The sequence below is a fragment of the Hoplias malabaricus genome, chromosome 1 (genome assembly GCF_029633855.1).
Source record: "Hoplias malabaricus isolate fHopMal1 chromosome 1, fHopMal1.hap1, whole genome shotgun sequence".
Lineage (NCBI taxonomy): Eukaryota > Metazoa > Chordata > Actinopteri > Characiformes > Erythrinidae > Hoplias > Hoplias malabaricus.
The window spans coordinates 12,889,566-12,906,555 of NC_089800.1; the positions used below are offsets into that span (position 1 = coordinate 12,889,566).

Consider the following 16,990-nt stretch of genomic DNA (forward strand, 5'->3'; position numbering starts at 1 on the left):
GGAAAGGATCTTGTTGAGGTCTACTGAGATACAGAGTATTTTTAATGTTGATGGGAGTTCCTGCTCTTTATTGTTCAGCAGTATTAACCACAAATTGCTGCAAAGTAAATTTGAATGGAAAAAACAATCCAAAGCTCAAGCAACGGAATTCTAATGAAGTTGTAGTGCACTCAGGCTGAAAGTCACCCATGTTATTAATTTTGCTCATGGAAATGGAAGGCTGCCTTCCAAAATGTGTGTTAGTGGAACTGCTTGCATTCTGTGCTACAGAATGTTTGTTTATGGAAATATTTCAAAATTGTCTGTGCCTCATTGCTGACTGCAAGACCCTCCGGCTCTGGCTAATTTTAATGGATTGTATTGACTAAAGTTAATCCTATTTTACCTCACTGTGCTCTATTTATGCTACTGTCATAGAGTCTCTTGGCACTTAATTATCTCTTTGATAGTGGTTAAAGTAACACATTGGCCAAAATGAAAAATGTAATGTCCCATTTTTGCCTGCTATAATTGGAGTAACAGTAGTCTCTAGTGAAACTTCCTGGTTTAAATTTTTGAAAAAACTCCCTTGGAACTTGATGATGGAACTTTAGGAAAAATAAGAATTTAAAAGTGGCCTTTTTTCTTTGATTTTCCACTCACAAACTGGATTATGCAGAGGACACACAAAACAAAATTATTATTAAGAAGCCAAATATCACATCTGCGTCAGTTAGCCTCAAGATAAGTGGGTATACCACTTGGTGTTTTTAGGCTACTTCTGGCTACTGAGGCACACACCGAAATTAAAGGGGTAGAGCTGTACATCTCTGCCTGCAAATGAGTCATAGAGGCAAAACAGTGAATTTTTAGAAGAAAAAACTGTTAAGTACTTAATAAATTACTCTGTCGTGGATGAGAAATAAAACCATAAAACTTAATTTGCCAAAACTACATCCACATTTCTCCCTCTGACATACACATGGGGTTCGCAGAGTTTCTGCAGTTCTTAATTTAATATGAAATTGGCTAAAACTATATGATTCAGAAACTAGTCTTTTAAATTAATATGAATGAATATTGGTGGAGTTACATGTTCTTAATAGACTGCATTGGTGGTGTTTTTTTTCCCAAATGGTTGAACCATGCATTATTATACAGTTAAAGGTAATGTTGACAATTCTGTAGAACATCTGTTCTCACAACAAAACAAACTCCCACCATATTTGTGTTCATTCATTCAGTCGTTCATTATCTGTAACATCTTTTTTTTTGTTCAGGGTCACGGTGGGTCCGGAGCCTACCCAGAATTACTGTGCACAAGGCAGGAAAACACCCTGGAGGGGGTGCCAGTCCTTCAAAGGTCGACACTCACACCTACGGACACTTTTGAGTTGCTAATCCATCTACTAATGTTTGTTTTTGGACAGTGGGAGGAAACCCACGCAGACACAGGGAGAACACACCAAACTCCTCACTGACAGTCACCCGGCGTGGGACTTGAACCCACAACCTCCAGGTCCCTTGAATTGTGTGACTGCGACACCTATCTGCTGCACCACCGTGCCGCCCTGTGTTAATTCACATTTTTAATTTGGAACAGTATGTTTGAGTAAGAAGTGGACTGTAGCGTGTAGATGGCTGAAGTTTGACTTGTCTATAATTTCATTCACTATTCAAATTACCACAGAAACTCATTTGTTGAAATTTGAGTTGTTTAGTTTAGTAGCACAAAAATAAATCAATATTACCCACCTATGGAGCATAAATAGAAACACATCCCCATCTATTTTCATGCTTTTCAAAGTTCTTACGTCTTCCCAACATACAAACACTTCCAGATGCTAATTCTCAACCATGACGCAGCCAGTGAGGCACAGAGGAAAAACCTGAGCCATTTTAGACCAAGCCCCTTCGGGTTTTTTTCCCCCCAATTTACTGAGCCAGGGCTGTGTATAAACACCTTAGCTTTTTCCAGAGTCCTAACAGACCGGAGTGCTAGCAAATGGTGAGAAAAAATGCTCCAAAATTTTTAAAAAGTGTTTTCTGATTACAGACATTAACATCACCTTACACAGAAATGTGCAGTGTATTCAATGCCAATACCCCTAGAGAATTGTACAAGAACTATTCATGTATTAGCATCCATATAATAACACATCCAAGATGATAGATTTAACGGGGGTCTGAATGGGGTTCTGTTGACCATCAGTATCAGTTTAGTCTCTTTGAGGTATGCCTGTGAGGTAGTAAGAGAGACTCCTTTCTTACACTACACTAAAATCTCTTGGTTGGGTTCCTTAGAAGCTTGCTGCCCTCAGCAGATTCGGCAGCTGTGCCATGTTGATAAGACGCAGTGTGATTCCATGTTCCTTTCCACCAAAATTGTATGCTCTTCCTGGTATCTTCCCATATCTTCCCACTGCCATATTTACAGGCTGTAAAGATTTGTGCTGAATTTGGAAATATACAGATGCTGCCATTTTAATGTTTATGAAAGAGGATAAGGATATGCATTGTGCAGTAAAGCAATCTCTCTCTCACTCTCACCTTGATTGTCCTGTTTAAAGATTCAGACAGTGGATTTGTTGCCCTGCTGCTCGAACAATGATAGCTGGTTTCTCTGGTAACAGCTTTGATGGATGTTCTAATTGACAATCGAGCAACAGGTGCAAAGGCAGGTGGGATTACAGGGGAGTTTGGGTCAAGCATGGTGTCCCTCTACCCAGTGAAATCAAAGCTACATTAGCAGCTTAACAAAAAGCAAGGGAAATTAGGTTTATTTTATATTATTAGGTTAATAAAGTACATAACATTACTAACAATACTTAATATAACCTAATACCCTATGTAACTTTGTATCCATTGTATATGTCCTGTCCAATCAATCAGCTCTTGGGTCACTTTTGTTTTTTAATTCATTCCAATTGCTGAAATGGGTATCAAAAATATACAAGTTATTACTTCTATAAGCACTAACACGGTGGCAGTGGAAACACTGATGCTTTTTTAACTTTTCTTACTGCTTTACCTTCCACATATGTATGTAATATTGTTTTTGCATGACGACTTCTCCATGCAGCTGGCTGTTTTTAATAATCATTGTAAAAAATAAAAGTCAATAGTGACTGGTAAATAAAACCACAAACAACTGAGAGGGAAAAATAAATTACTAGAAAATTCAGGACTAGGGCCTTCTAAGGATCCAGTGGAGCATTAAAGTCTTTATAATCAGACTGTGCTGTAGTGTTATTGCCATGAGTAATCTTAGTGAAATAAACAGCAAGGCGCTTAGGAGATTAGATCAGCAGTGTTCTGAGCAGCCAAAATGTGAAGTTCATTAGTCCCCAAACTAGCCAGCTGTTATGTAACGTGCTATCTCTCACACATCCAGACTGTTTCTGTTATTCTGCTCTGGTCTGTCACTACAAACTGCCCTTTGAGAAAATCTCTGTCCAACCTAACATTAAACTGAACAAAACCCTTTTCTGGGGGCATTGTAGTTTGGAAGCTGGTGTGTTCAAATAGCCAGACTGTGCTAGGTGATTAGCCGAGCAAATAACAGACCAGCATAAACCAGCTTTAACCAGCAAGGAATTCAGCAAAACAAAAACTGTAGATTGTAGGAAAAAAATCAGTATTTTACATCAATCCAATCCTCAAACATTTGTAATATTTTAATGAGTTCAGCCAGTTATTTCTGTATTTATTTTGTCACATGGGTGTTCACTGTTTACACTCAAACCCCACATGATGTTTATTCACCTGTCTGAGCTGCATAACTTTCTCTGACCAATTAATAATGGGACAATTCTTGATGCTAAAGTCCCTCACAGAAACAACAGTCAACAGCCCATAAAGCTCCTTTCATCCCGTTAAGACGATTAAACTCCACAACCCAAGTTAAATGTCATGCATGAGTCGCCAACAGGGAAACACCAGCATTACATAATATCTAAGAAATTTACCAATATTATCTCAAAGTTGTCGCTGTGGAAGTTGTATGGCTTTCCTCTGGGTTCTTCGATTTATTCCCACAGTCTAAAAACATATGTCAGTAGGTGGACTGGCTTTGTGATACTGTCCACCGTTACCCCAGCTATGGACAGGTGCCCTGTTTGAGATGTTCCAGCAACGCGCCCAGGTATTCCAGGCAGACTCTGGACACATCTCAGCCCTGATAAAGGTGTACAACATTAAACCCCATAAAACAAGACCTTAACTAAACAAACGCCCAAGAAAAAAAAAAGTTTCTCTAGAAACTTCATAACAAACCACTCTGAATTAATTTGTTTACAATTAGATTTATGTACAAATTAAGAAAAAATGGTGTATTTTGCTTTCAAAAGGTGTCTCCTCTGAATAAAACTGAGTTTCTGAATCAAATGCGTTTGTATAATGCAGTGAGGATATGAGAATAAATTAGAGCTGTATTCATTTATTTTGCTTCCTGACACGGGCCCAGCTAAATTTTAACATGAACCTCCGCTCTGTACTTGATGGCAATAGTCAAGACCAAAGCAAGAGATCTTTGAGTTTTAAGTAAAGCTTGGCTTGACCTCTCGTTTTTCAGTATGCATGGAGTACAAGTTTTCAGACCTTTTTCTTCATGTTTGGGCAAATAAGTGGTAGAACAAACGTCTCATAAGTTTCCAAATGGCAGAGTCACTGTCTTCAAACACAGATTGAAAATCAATCTCTCTCACATACAAAATACAGTTACTAAAGGCTTTGTACTGTTACTTGAATTGACATTCAGGCAAAGTGTAGTTTGTGTGCACTTTGTATACACGTATCCATGACTTTTGTATTTGGCAGCATCTAAGAATGCGATGGGCCACTCAAAGTCGCCCTGGATCAGAGCTTCTTAATTCCTTAAATGTAAATGTAAACTTGTGTTCAGAACTGATTAATCTTATCGAAAGAGTCGGTTTATTAGAACTGACTCAAGGTCTGAATCACCTCTCTTCAGGCGCGTTGCCGCGGCGACTTCGAAAAGGACCAGAGGAGGCGCTCTGTGATTGGCCGCGTTCTCTGATTGGCTGCACGGGGCGGGGCGCTCAGGTGGTTGAAGTGGGCGGAGCCGGTGGCTGGATGTCAACGCGTTAAAAATAAAAAGAGGGGGAGAGGTCGAGGGGAAAAAAAGGTGGATTAAAATCGTCCAGCACGAGCCACAAACTGAACTGCTGAGCAGATTATTAGCGGATAAATAAATAAATAAACGAACAAATAATCCGGGATAAATGAGCTCTCGTTCGCTAGCAAAGTGTCCCCCGTAAGTCAAAGCGCGTGACTGTGACTCTGATGCTGAATTGCTGCGGCGGCGTGGGAAAATCTCTCTTTCACACACACACGCACACACACAAACAACAGCGCGAGCAATACGGGGGAAGTTACGGAGCTGCAGATCGAGACCCTCGCGCTGCTTGTGACCGAGGACGGAGTCTCCAGCGGCGGCGTGTTTGGCGTAAGTTACCGTGGAATAGGTGCGCTTGACGGCGGAGGCTGTGAATGAATGGAGGGGGGCAGAAGTTGCTGAGTGAACAGGTTATGACGGCTTTGACGTGGGGTGGTCAGCGCGCGGTGTTGTTTTGGCGCAGATGCAGCTGCTATAGCTGCGGGTGAAGGTGAGGCGGGAGAACGAGGACGCGGCGCGTGGTCTTAAAGATGCTGCCACGTTAGCCCATGCCGCGAGGACACGGCGTTAATGAGCAGCCTTCAGGCTGAAGGTGTCACATCCAGCAACACTCTTCACCCTCACGCTGCTTTAGTCGGAGGTTATGAGGAGGGGCTCGGGGGGTTTTGCTTATGTGAATGTGGGCTGAATTTATTTAGGGTAAAACAGTGGGTCCCATTATTTATGAATAAGTAAGACTTGTGTGCTGGCTCTTTCATGCTGGTGCATTATGGGGGAATTACTCAATGGGGGAAAAGAAAGGGGAATTTACAAACGCACACAAAGTACAACACGAGCCATTAATCTTTGTTTTTTCGGGGGGAAACTAAATAAACAATCATTAGAAGGCCACCACAGTGACAATGCAGGAAGTGTTGCAGATGCACATCTCCAGGGTCCTGGGTTTGAACCCTCCATGGAGTTATTGTCAGTGTGGAGTTTGGTGTTCTCACTTTGTCTGTGTGGGTTTCCTCCTGGTGATTTGGTTTTCTCCTTTGGTAGTAGCACTGGCTGTGTTAAATTCTCCACAGGTGTGAGACTCTGAGTGACTGGGTGAGTGTGTGATGACTGATGGACAGGTGCCCTATGCAGGGTGAGTTCCTGTCTACCGCCAAACGATTCTGGTTAGGTTCACCCGCTGTGACCCTGGATAGGATGAAGCATTTACAGAATAGGAATGCACTAATTGTTCTAAATAAATAAGACTGCTGGGTGTTTTTTTTTTAAAAAGTATATATATAATGGCAAAATGAATAGTGAAAAACATGTAAATCAATATGTAGGCTATTTTATATGGGGTTGGGGGGCTGTTAAAAAGAGACTGTTAATTTCCTATTACAATAAAATATGGTACATACTAAGAAATACCCTTGAGGGTACCACCTCAGTGAAAGTGACCACCACAGTTTGAGAGTGGACAGAACTGTGTCAAGACAAAGAACGTTTAGTGGATTTGAATCCACTAAAGGATTGGAACTTCTCACAGTTCTTCAGATTACCAAAATAGTTCTGATTTTGGAATAACTACCATAGAGGCAAACCATACTATGGGGTCAGCTGGTGTCACAGTGAACATTCACCTGTTGCCAATTTTGTATATGTATTTTCTTTTGTGAACAGGTCACACAAATCTTAATGACATGTGACGAGAGTTTATATCAACATCAGGCCTGAGCAATTACTCCATTCATCTTGGGTCGTGATGGGTGTTGAGATAATCTCACCTATCACTGCTTGATTCTTAGTACTTCACCACAAAAACCTAACCTGAGCTCTGAGGCCAGCAACTGACCCCCTATGAGGGTTTATAGCATGGCTACAATTTTGCATTTACAGCTGGGCTACGGTCTCTAACCATGAACATTTCAATTTTCATCAGCAGTTTCATAACCAATAAAGTTTTAAATCATGTCTGAAGCATGTCATTGTCCAAAGAACTGGATAAGCGGTTGCAGATGATGAATGATTCTGTAGCAATTCTATTGGTCTATTCATTATAAAATGTCAGTGTTCAAACAATGTAGTAAATTTAAATTAGACAAAAATGAAAATACATATTTTTCACTGGACAGCGATGATACAAATGCACTATTAGGAGTCTGGCCCAAGGACTTGTGTTGGTAATGTATGATGTTCCTGCCCAAGCTGAGACGCGAATCCCGCTCTACCTATCACAACTGGGGGTGTCTAATAAAGTAGCCTTTCATTTTCCTAGGAACATTGATTTATTTATAATCTCGTTCACAGAGTAGACTGTGGTCTTGTAACCTTGTGGTAGGGTGGACTGTGCTAGTGTCCATGCTGGAAATAAAGGTCAGGATGCTGAAACCACAGTGTGGCGAGCTGCAATAGAGGCCACTCTGACTTATTGCAGGAGGAGCCCCAGAAGACAACAGCAAACCTTTGTCGCTTTTCCAATTGCATTGTTCAAGTAAGACAAATGACACAGTGGAGATGCAGATACTCCACAGAGAGCTGTACCCCTTATCTCACAGATTTGCAGTAGGTGTTGTAACTTCTTGTTACTCTCAGACTAGGCTGGAAACTTGTTCTACCACTGGCCATATGAAAATCACACAGCAGTTATACACTATGTGGCCAAATTCCAATGTATCTTCTGAAATGAAGTCAATTTATCAGAATTTAGTTGCCTTTTTTCCACAGCAGCCTCTATTCTTGTGGGAATGCTTTAAACTAGATATTAGAAGATTTTTGCCGTAAGCATTTGATGATAAATATCAGTGAGGTGAGGTACGGATGTTGAACTTTCAGTTCTAGATCACCAGAGCCACTTTGTGTTGTGGCTCTCTCCAGAGTTCAACTGCTCCTATGTCAGGGGGCATTAAATACCTCTGGCCAACACTTGACACTGCACAGTGGCATCTTATGAATCACTAATCACTAATTAGAGTTTACAGATTTCTGGACATGCCTTAGTCTTCAGCACTTTTATTTTTACAATATTTAACTCGACTGTTTCCAGTGGCTCAACGGAGTCTTGGCCCTATCATCAGGAGACAGCAGGTGTGCCTCAAAAGCTCTGTCTGCGTGGGATGTCCTACCTTTCTCCCATTACAGGCACAATGCTGGCCAGTGCAGCTGTTGACTGTCATAACAGATCTGGACAGTTGGCATTCTCCTCCAAGCTTGTTGAGATGTGTTATGGTGGTGGTAGCAGCAGTTTGAAAAGAAGTGATAGTTGGCATCCTGAGTCTACTGTGGAAATACTAAAATAGATTGAAAGATGAGATGGATAAAGCAATTCTACTGTCTTGGCATATTGTCCTAGGATGTTTACATGGTATACTGTGTGCAGCTGTTTTAAAGTGACAGGGTGGCTAATAAATGATAAATGTGATGTACATTATATATAAACATTTTTCCCCAAATGAAAGAGTTTAACATTTTCATTGCCAATCTTTTTTTCTCTCATGCTTGAAGGAGAATGCTAATTCTGTCATCTAATAGATGTCTGCATTTGCCACCTGTGTGATGGAGGATAATAACCCATCCCCTCCACACTGGTAACAAGGGCAGTTTTATTTTATCTGACGCCAGTGGCAATGGCATCATGATTGTAAAACTTAGTCTTTTCTAGACCTGTTGCAGTCAATCATATCATTGTTTATTGTGATAATGATATCGTATCACTCACTGCCTTAATGGCAGACTACCAATGTGTGAATCTGAGGACATGAAAGCCCCCCCCCACACACACACACACTTATTCTAAGCAAGGTAAGGTCAGGAACAGTGTTTTCAAGCCTCCAGGCAATGCAGCTGAACCCACTTTGATTAGAGAATCAACTGCTTTTATATACTACACCCAGTGTGTGGCATTTGTTTGGTTACATGACCACCTTCAATATGTTGTAGTTTATTGCAACACTTCTTTTACCTGTAAGCACTGTATCAAGTCTATAAATAGTGCATACATCTCATCTAGATGGCTACCTTTTTATATTTCTAAATTGTCAACGATTTGTGCACTTTGTTTATATTTTATTTTCAAGGGCACTTATTTGTTCTGGTGATAAACCTTCTCATCACAAGAAAAATAGCTTTGTTGGATGCTAAGTTTTCACACATGGGAAACTTCTTTCTTCATCTGTACAACAGATAAAATGTTTAAAACTGCTAGTGAAAATGCTTCTATTTTACATTCCTTTTCTATTTTACATTCTGGTTTATTTTTAGAGAGATATAAAACCACCAGAACTGGGCTGTGGAATAGTGGAATTGAATTCTCTGGAGTGGTAGAACACCACCCAGTACATTTCGGATGAGCTGGAGTGGCTTTTGTGATCCAAAACTAATTTAATTCCCTTCAGACCCTGAAAGAAATGTTCCAGCATCTAGTGTTAAGCCTTCCCAGAAGAGCAGGAGCTTTTACTGCAGCAATGGCCTGAGACAAACTCTGTATTTACATTATAAAACTTTTTAAACTATTTAGCCACATAACCCTCTTTTTGAAGTCCATAGCACCTAACTGGTCAGTTGCTAATTATGTTGTTGTAAAGTATGCAGTCAGTGCAGTTAAGCTAGACTTAACTTTGGAATAGACACCGGCTTAAAGTTTCTGTGCAATAGTGTGATACTGTGACACAATATGAGCAGTTTAGTGAAATGGTACAAAAGGTGAGATCAGCCACCTTCGTCAGAGATCCAGTCTGGCCCATGAATATTCCTAAGCATGCACACAGATCGAATGCCTCAGAGAATGTGTCTGGTTCTGAGGATACTTGACTGCTGCTGAATATTAAAGGAGCATTTCAATGAAAACAGCATTCAGTGAATAGAGGAATTATTTTACGCACTTATTTTTTTTATCTTAAGGTATGTTCCCCAGTTATCCTCAATTCCACCTATCGCTGAGTCTCCCCATGCTTCTTCCAATGCACAAAGCCAACCCACGACTTCTTTTTAAACTACTGCTAATGCAGCAATTCCGAGCAGCTTAACATGCCAAAGAATGCAAACTGCCCAGATATGTCACATCAACTAAGAGGTGCCTGTGCTATCTTATGGAATGCCCCACACGCCTGATTTATTACCTGGAAATTCAGGAGAGCCTCACCAATCCTGAGTTCAGAATCCAAGATGGCTGCCTGCACACCAACAGTGTGTACAAGCAGTCAAATCATATTTTATTAATGCTTCTATTTCTACCTCAGTAAATCTGTCATACATATATTACTGTTCAACTGCTGTATGCGGTTGTTTGTCCATGGTGTTTGGTTGCATAATATGTAGTTATCAACTCGTATCGCTAAAAATGCTAAGATAGAACAAGCTAACAATGATAACCAGGGGCATAGGGTTTTCTGAATATTTAAATGGAATGAGGTCAGCTCAGGCCTGACATCATCCCAGCTCCGACATCCTATTAATGAGGTAAATGGAACGCAGCATTGAATAGATAGATCCTATAAAGTACATATTTGCTTCTGTATAGTTGTCATTTTCTCTGAATATATTTGACTTTTGGAAACTGGGGCTTGCTTAAAACTGATTAAAGTCTGTATGAGCTGGTGAAATATGGGCCAAAATATAGTGACTAAAAAATGGTTGATGTCACACTTTTGTGAATAGCTAACTTCAAAGGTTGTTTGTGTAAGTATTGTGTTGTTGTGTTGCACATATTAAAACGCCTTTCACATTAGACTTGATATGAGGTTCTAAAAACATACACAAATTTGGAAGCATTCAATTTTCCAACTCATCCTTAAGCTTTTCTGTGGGGTGATGGTAAAGGCTCAGTGCATTCACCTGGAATTCCTTTACACTAAATTGTCCATCCATGACTTTATGTATCTTGCTTTGTGCACAGGGGCCCCGTCAAGCAGGAAGAGGACAGAGCCTTGAATGTTTGCTGTAAAATGTTTAAAACTATTTTACAGCCTAGCTCAGACCCTGAAAAATCACCTCAGACAATTATCACTCCTTGACCAAATTTTGTGTAGGCCCTATGTATTCTGGTAGGTAGAGTTTCCTTGACATCTGCCCAATCTATCAGACGGGAATCACATTTCATTGTTTCAGTGAATGCACTGCCTCTGTCCTAGAGTGCACTGACTGTATGATTACACCACCCCAGCTGACGTCTGGCATTGCACATAATTGTCTTGTGAAGCTGCTCAGCCATGGAAACACATTTGATGAAACTCGTGTTGCTGTTTTTGTCATGTGCACATAGCCTCAGATTTTTTATTTTTTTTATATTGATCTACCACTTTATTACTGAGTTGTTGCTGCACATTTACACTTCTGTTTCACAGTAAGAATATTTACAGTTGACTGGAACAGTTCTAGCAGGGCAGAAATGTCATGAACTCACTTGTGGCACAGCTGGCCTCCTGTGACAGCTTTTCAGTGTGACTCATTGTGCTGAGAATTATTGCTGGTTGTTTGTTGCTTTAACACATTGCATTTGTCTATAACATGTAAACTCAATGATGAGGATGAGTATCCATATACGTTTGACTATAGTGTTCTAGCCAGTTTGCCAGTGAACAAATAGGCCTAGAGAAATTGAACTTTATTCCCTATTAAACAAATGATTCATTTAAATATTCAACTCTTAAATGTGTAATCCTAATGCATATGGCCTATCCCAGTATAAATTTTTTTTTCTGTGTTAAGGTACATAAGCACATACAATTCAAATGCACAACATGAGCTCTTTGGCCTTCCGTATTATGGACTGCCAGCTTTTCTTTGTGATACACGTGCCCACAAATCACACTAAAGTGATTTAACAAGATTACATCTAGTAGAAGCCGGTAGGAATTTGTGCTACTATGGGTAGATCTATTGCAGAGAGTGGCAGGGTCTAGACTCTTGGTCTAGGAATATTTGTTTAAACTGTAGACAAGCAGGTTTGACTGTGAGTAACACACACCTTGAGCAAATACTGAGAAGTATTTCTATTAACATGGGTGTAGGTAACACCAGTGCCATTGTGAACAGCTGTTCATCCAGCATTTCTTCTGAAACCAGTGGTTTGTAGAAGTACTTTATCTACTTTTCCTAAAAGGGAACCGTTCTTGAAATCTTGAACCGTTCCAGTTTCTCTCAGGTGATAGATGAAGCTTCATGACTCTAAAGAATGTGGTTCTGTTTCTCAGCCCAGTGCTGTATTTCCTCCACTACAGCCCAGATTTACCTCAGCAATCAGGCAGTCACTCTTGCCAGCAGAACATTCAACCACACACACACATTCAGGACGTAAATAAATAAATCATTTTGCACATGGCTGAATTTGTCGTTTGAGGAATGGTAATGTGTTCAGATAGCAATGGAAGCAAATTTTGATTGTCAGATTTAATGCTTGAATACAGCTCTTGTGAAGCTGATAAAATGGACAGGGAGCATAGATACATTTATACATTTATCTATGCTCCTTGTCCATTTTATCAGCTTCACTGACCAAAAAGGAGCACTCTTTAGTTCTTACAGGCTGTAGTCCACCTGCTTTCTGCATACTTTATGACCCGTATCACAAGTGTATCAGACACAGCAGTGCTGCTAGAGTTTTAAAGCCCTCAGTGTCACTGTTAGACTGAGAATAGTCCGCAAACCAGAAATATCCAGCCAACAGCGCCCTATAGGCATTCTGTGTTATAGATATAGATATAGAACCCATTCTCCACGAAACACCTTGAGCTTCCCAGTGGTGCTGCGTTAGTAGTAATTTGAAAGGAAGTTGTAAGTGGCTTCTCATCCAGAAGGAAATCTGTACCTCAAAAGCACTGTGCAGTTATGGGATCATGTCCCATATTTGCATGATTATCTAGTGACTTAGTGCATCTGACATTAACATTCAGTTTGCTAGGAGCTCATTATGGCACATTTTACACTTCTCCTTCCAATGCACATACATCTAGCCTCATCACATGCCCAAGTGTTAACTCAAAATCCTTAGATGGTAGATATTACCATCAAAGCAAGCAAAGTGTGTGCTGCATCGTGACCTGATGTCCTTGATTAGCTGTGGATCCTTACAGCCACTCGGTTCAGTCTGATTCTCTGTATGTCTGAGTGAAAGGAGATGTTTTTTTTTTCCTTTTTTCCTGCAGAGCAGCTCTCGCCATGAATACATCAACCTTGAGTCGCTGAGAACACACCGCGCTGGCAGGAGGAGCCTTGTTTGCTTTCCTGTCTGTTTGCCTGGTGTAGACTTAAGTGTTTTTTATTAACCTCCATTAAGACAGAGAAAGAGAAGGAGATATAGAAGAGACTGATTATCACTGAAATGTCAAACAGAGAGTAAAACATATGTATCTGATCTGTGTAATTTGTTAGTACCCTTTTACCCTTCGTCAGTCATCAGGACCCCCATAAGACCACCATGGAGCAAGTATGATGTGGGTGGTTGATTATTCTCAGGGCTGCAGTGACAGTCACATGGTGCTGGTGATGTGTTAATACGTCTTGAATTGTTACGAGTGGATCAGACACAGCGGTGGACTCAGTAGCTTTAAAGTCAAAGACTTGATTGGTCATCATCAAGTCCTTTATCAGCTGACACAAGATGCAGCCCACAGGGCACACTATTTTTAGTTGGTGGACTGAAAACAGTCCACCATCAGGGTTTTAAAGCCTCCAGCACCACTGATGTGTCTGATCCACTTAACCAGCACAATACGCACTAACACACTACCAGTGTTGCTGCAGGGAGGGAGAGGGAGAGGGACCGCCACTGAACAGAACTCTCTGGATGCTGATCTTTAGTCTGGAGAGTAACGGTTATGATGAGATTATGGGAGGGTTTAAATGACGATGCTTTGTGGTGGCTAATCATCCACAGTCATCCCTGTGTGTGTGTGTTAGTCAAGGGCACCATGGTTGTAAACAGGTGGAGTGTAATGTGATTGGTAAAGCTAAAGGGCACATCTGACTGAGTCATCACCCCAAGCCTAATGTTCAGCGTCATCTCTCTCTCTCTCTCTCTCTCTCTCTCTCTCTCTCTCTCTCTCTCTCTATCTTCTCATCCCGTTTTCTCCTTTAGCATCTTTTTCAATGTCTCTCTTTTCCCTGCACACATCCATCTCTTTCTTTCCATCTTTTCCGTTCTTTAGCATTCGTTACCCCCCCTCTCATTCAGCATAGTTCCTTCACATCTCTCTCCTTTGCTTTCTTTATAGTTGGCAGCATCAACTCTCTCTCTCTCTCGTTTCCCTCCCTCCCTTCACACACACTCAATCTGTCAGTCTCCACCCTCTTCTTCCACCCAATCCCTTGTGCCACAAGCTGAATGAAAAGCCCCCCCCCCCACCCTGCAGTACTTCAGCTGCCTATAAAAAGCCCTGTCTGACTAATAGCTTCCCTCTGGCTTCTTCGTTATAATGGTGCATATTTCTCTCATGTATTAGTCCCCATCACCCTCCACTCTTTAGCGTTATAGTCTGAAGCACTCTGCTAGAGAGAGAGAGAGAGAGAACAGGAAACAAGCTAGACAGTTTTTCATTCTGACATTGACAGCTGATCAAAGGAATTTATCGATATGTTGGCAACCAAAAATTTTCAGATAAAAATGGTCAAAATAGTCAACAAATAATTCAAAATGATTCTTCATTTCTGTTTAATGTATACCTTATTAAATTTATTTCTTTAAATCAAGGATTGTAATGACCAAAATGTTTCCAGATCATGTTTGATAGAACCTTAATAACATGAACTCCCATTTCATCTTTATTTATCCACTTCCTGCTCAGAATCAAATTAAAAGCGTCACATTCACCTCAGTACCTTTTTAAAACACCATAGCCCACTCAATACCACTTTCCTCCGGGTGCTCCGGTTTCCTCCCACAGTTCAAAAGCACCCAGCTTATGTCCCATCACAGCTTTTTAAGGCAGAGCTGGGTGTAAACTTGATCAACTGGAGCAAAGCTAAGGTCCCCAAGTAGAAATCATTATGAGCTGAGTTACTCTGGTCACTCATCGGTTCTGCTGTTATAAGCTTCTTCCTGATGACCTTGAGATGAATGTAAATAACAGCCACCGATGCAAACCTCAGCGTTCTCACCTGATCCTTATTGACAGTAAAACAGATCAGTACAGGTCCTAAAGAGCACAAACCGTTTTCTAACTGTTGCCTATTCCACTGGATTTGATCACACATTTGAAATCGGTGGGACAGTTCAAAGAGCGTGTGATTGACAGGGGCCCTAAAACCTATAAGAAGATTGAGTAGAGGGGCCTAATATTTTTTTTTTCTGGACTGCAAACCAGGCCGGCCTAGAGACATTTTTGTTTACTGACTGACTTCTAATGTTGAACAAGAGTATGTGCGAGTAGGAATGTTATTTCATTTTGTTAGTTCTGCTATATCTCACAAATTGGCACTACTACACCATCTGTTGTTAGTTCGGCCATGTTTCACATAGTGCTTTACCACCAACAAGGGAACTGTTCCAGTTCATTACCTAAATTTTGGTGCGTTTCCACCGACAAACTGTTTTGCAAGCCAGAAAAAAATTGTTCTCAGCTGGAGCCAAAGAATAGTTGGTGCTTCAGGACGAACCGTGGATTTGTCTGCAGGCGTTTCGAGGTTCAGTAACTCAAGATAGAGCTCGGAGCCACGCACACATCATTATCGCGCAGTGCTGAGTAATTTGCAACATTTCATTTAAATAAATAATATGAAATAAAACAGGAACACACTCAGTTTGTGTGTGTTTCTGGGGCTGTGTTTGGCTTTGCATTATTTACGTTGCTCCATTGTTCACAAGCTCAGCAGGACGGCTAAATTACTTATTTTACATGAGTGTGTGTCTTTTAGTGTGTTTATAAAAGTGCATATAGCTGTGCACAACCACATTAAAAGATAATTACTCTTAAATATATTTATTTATTTATTTATTTTTTTTTTAAGTGTGTTTATCTTGTTTGCATAAGTACAGGTTGAAGTGCGTGCGTGCGTGTGTGTGTGTGTGTGTGTACACGCCTCAAGTGAAGGATCTACAGCTGATTTAAAGCTCTTCAGAATGAGTCACTGAGTGAATGCTTCTGTGTGAGGTGAGCTGTGGGATACCAGCCTAATTTCAGCAGTCTGACCAATTTCACAGCTCCTTACATCCTTCTAGGGAAAATGTGCATGTATGAGAAAGAGAGTTGTAATCAGCAAATCATGAATCCAGTGTGTGCCATGAAGTGCTGCCCTTGCTGTGTGGAAATAAAATGTCCCCCTCAGACAACAGCAGTGCTAAGCAAATGAGTGTGTAAGTAAAACCATAACCTTTTGAGGGCACTCAACTGAGTTAGCTGACCAATCTCAGTCAGCACCAACAGTGTGTTCTGTGAGAGGAAAATACCTGTCACTTCTACATCTAGTTTAGACTGGGTGTGTCCACCATTAGCTTCACCCTGATCAGGATTACGAAGAGTTCAGAGCCTACCTGGATGGGGCTCAAGAAAAAAAACACACCCTGAAAAAGGTGACAGTCCATTGCCAGGGTCGCAGGTGTGAAAATGAAGGCAAACACAAATATTGCAAAACTAAGATGTTACCTGCACCTCTATTGAAATATAAAAACCATTCTGAAGCCTAAGGGTGTAAAAACTGGTATTTGATTCACTGTTGATAGCCTCTGTAAGGTCCATATGCTCTTTATCCAAACGAACAATCTGTGTTTAACACACATATTAGCTCCTTTGGCAGTGTGTCAAAAATAAAAAAAAATCTCCCGTTACCAATTCTGTCATAATATTCAGCCCTGCTTCAGCCTGACATTTGAATGAAAGCTGTTTTAAAGCTGAAGGACAGAGAAAGAGGTGGTGGGGGTGGGCAGGAGATAAAACTGGCAGCCAGTTTAGAGTGACATTTCAAACA

General features: G+C 40.7%; 1 protein-coding gene across 1 annotated transcript in view; it reads left to right on the forward strand.

Moving 5' to 3' along the window:
- The first annotated feature begins 5,160 nt into the window (after positions 1 to 5,160).
- The window catches only part of myripb (myosin VIIA and Rab interacting protein b), a 129,611-nt gene continuing 117,781 nt past the window's right edge, over positions 5,161 to 16,990 (forward strand). The window contains exon 1 of the mRNA XM_066646796.1: positions 5,161 to 5,446. The gene's annotated coding sequence lies outside the window, so the exon portion shown is untranslated. The remainder of the gene's footprint in view (positions 5,447 to 16,990) is intronic.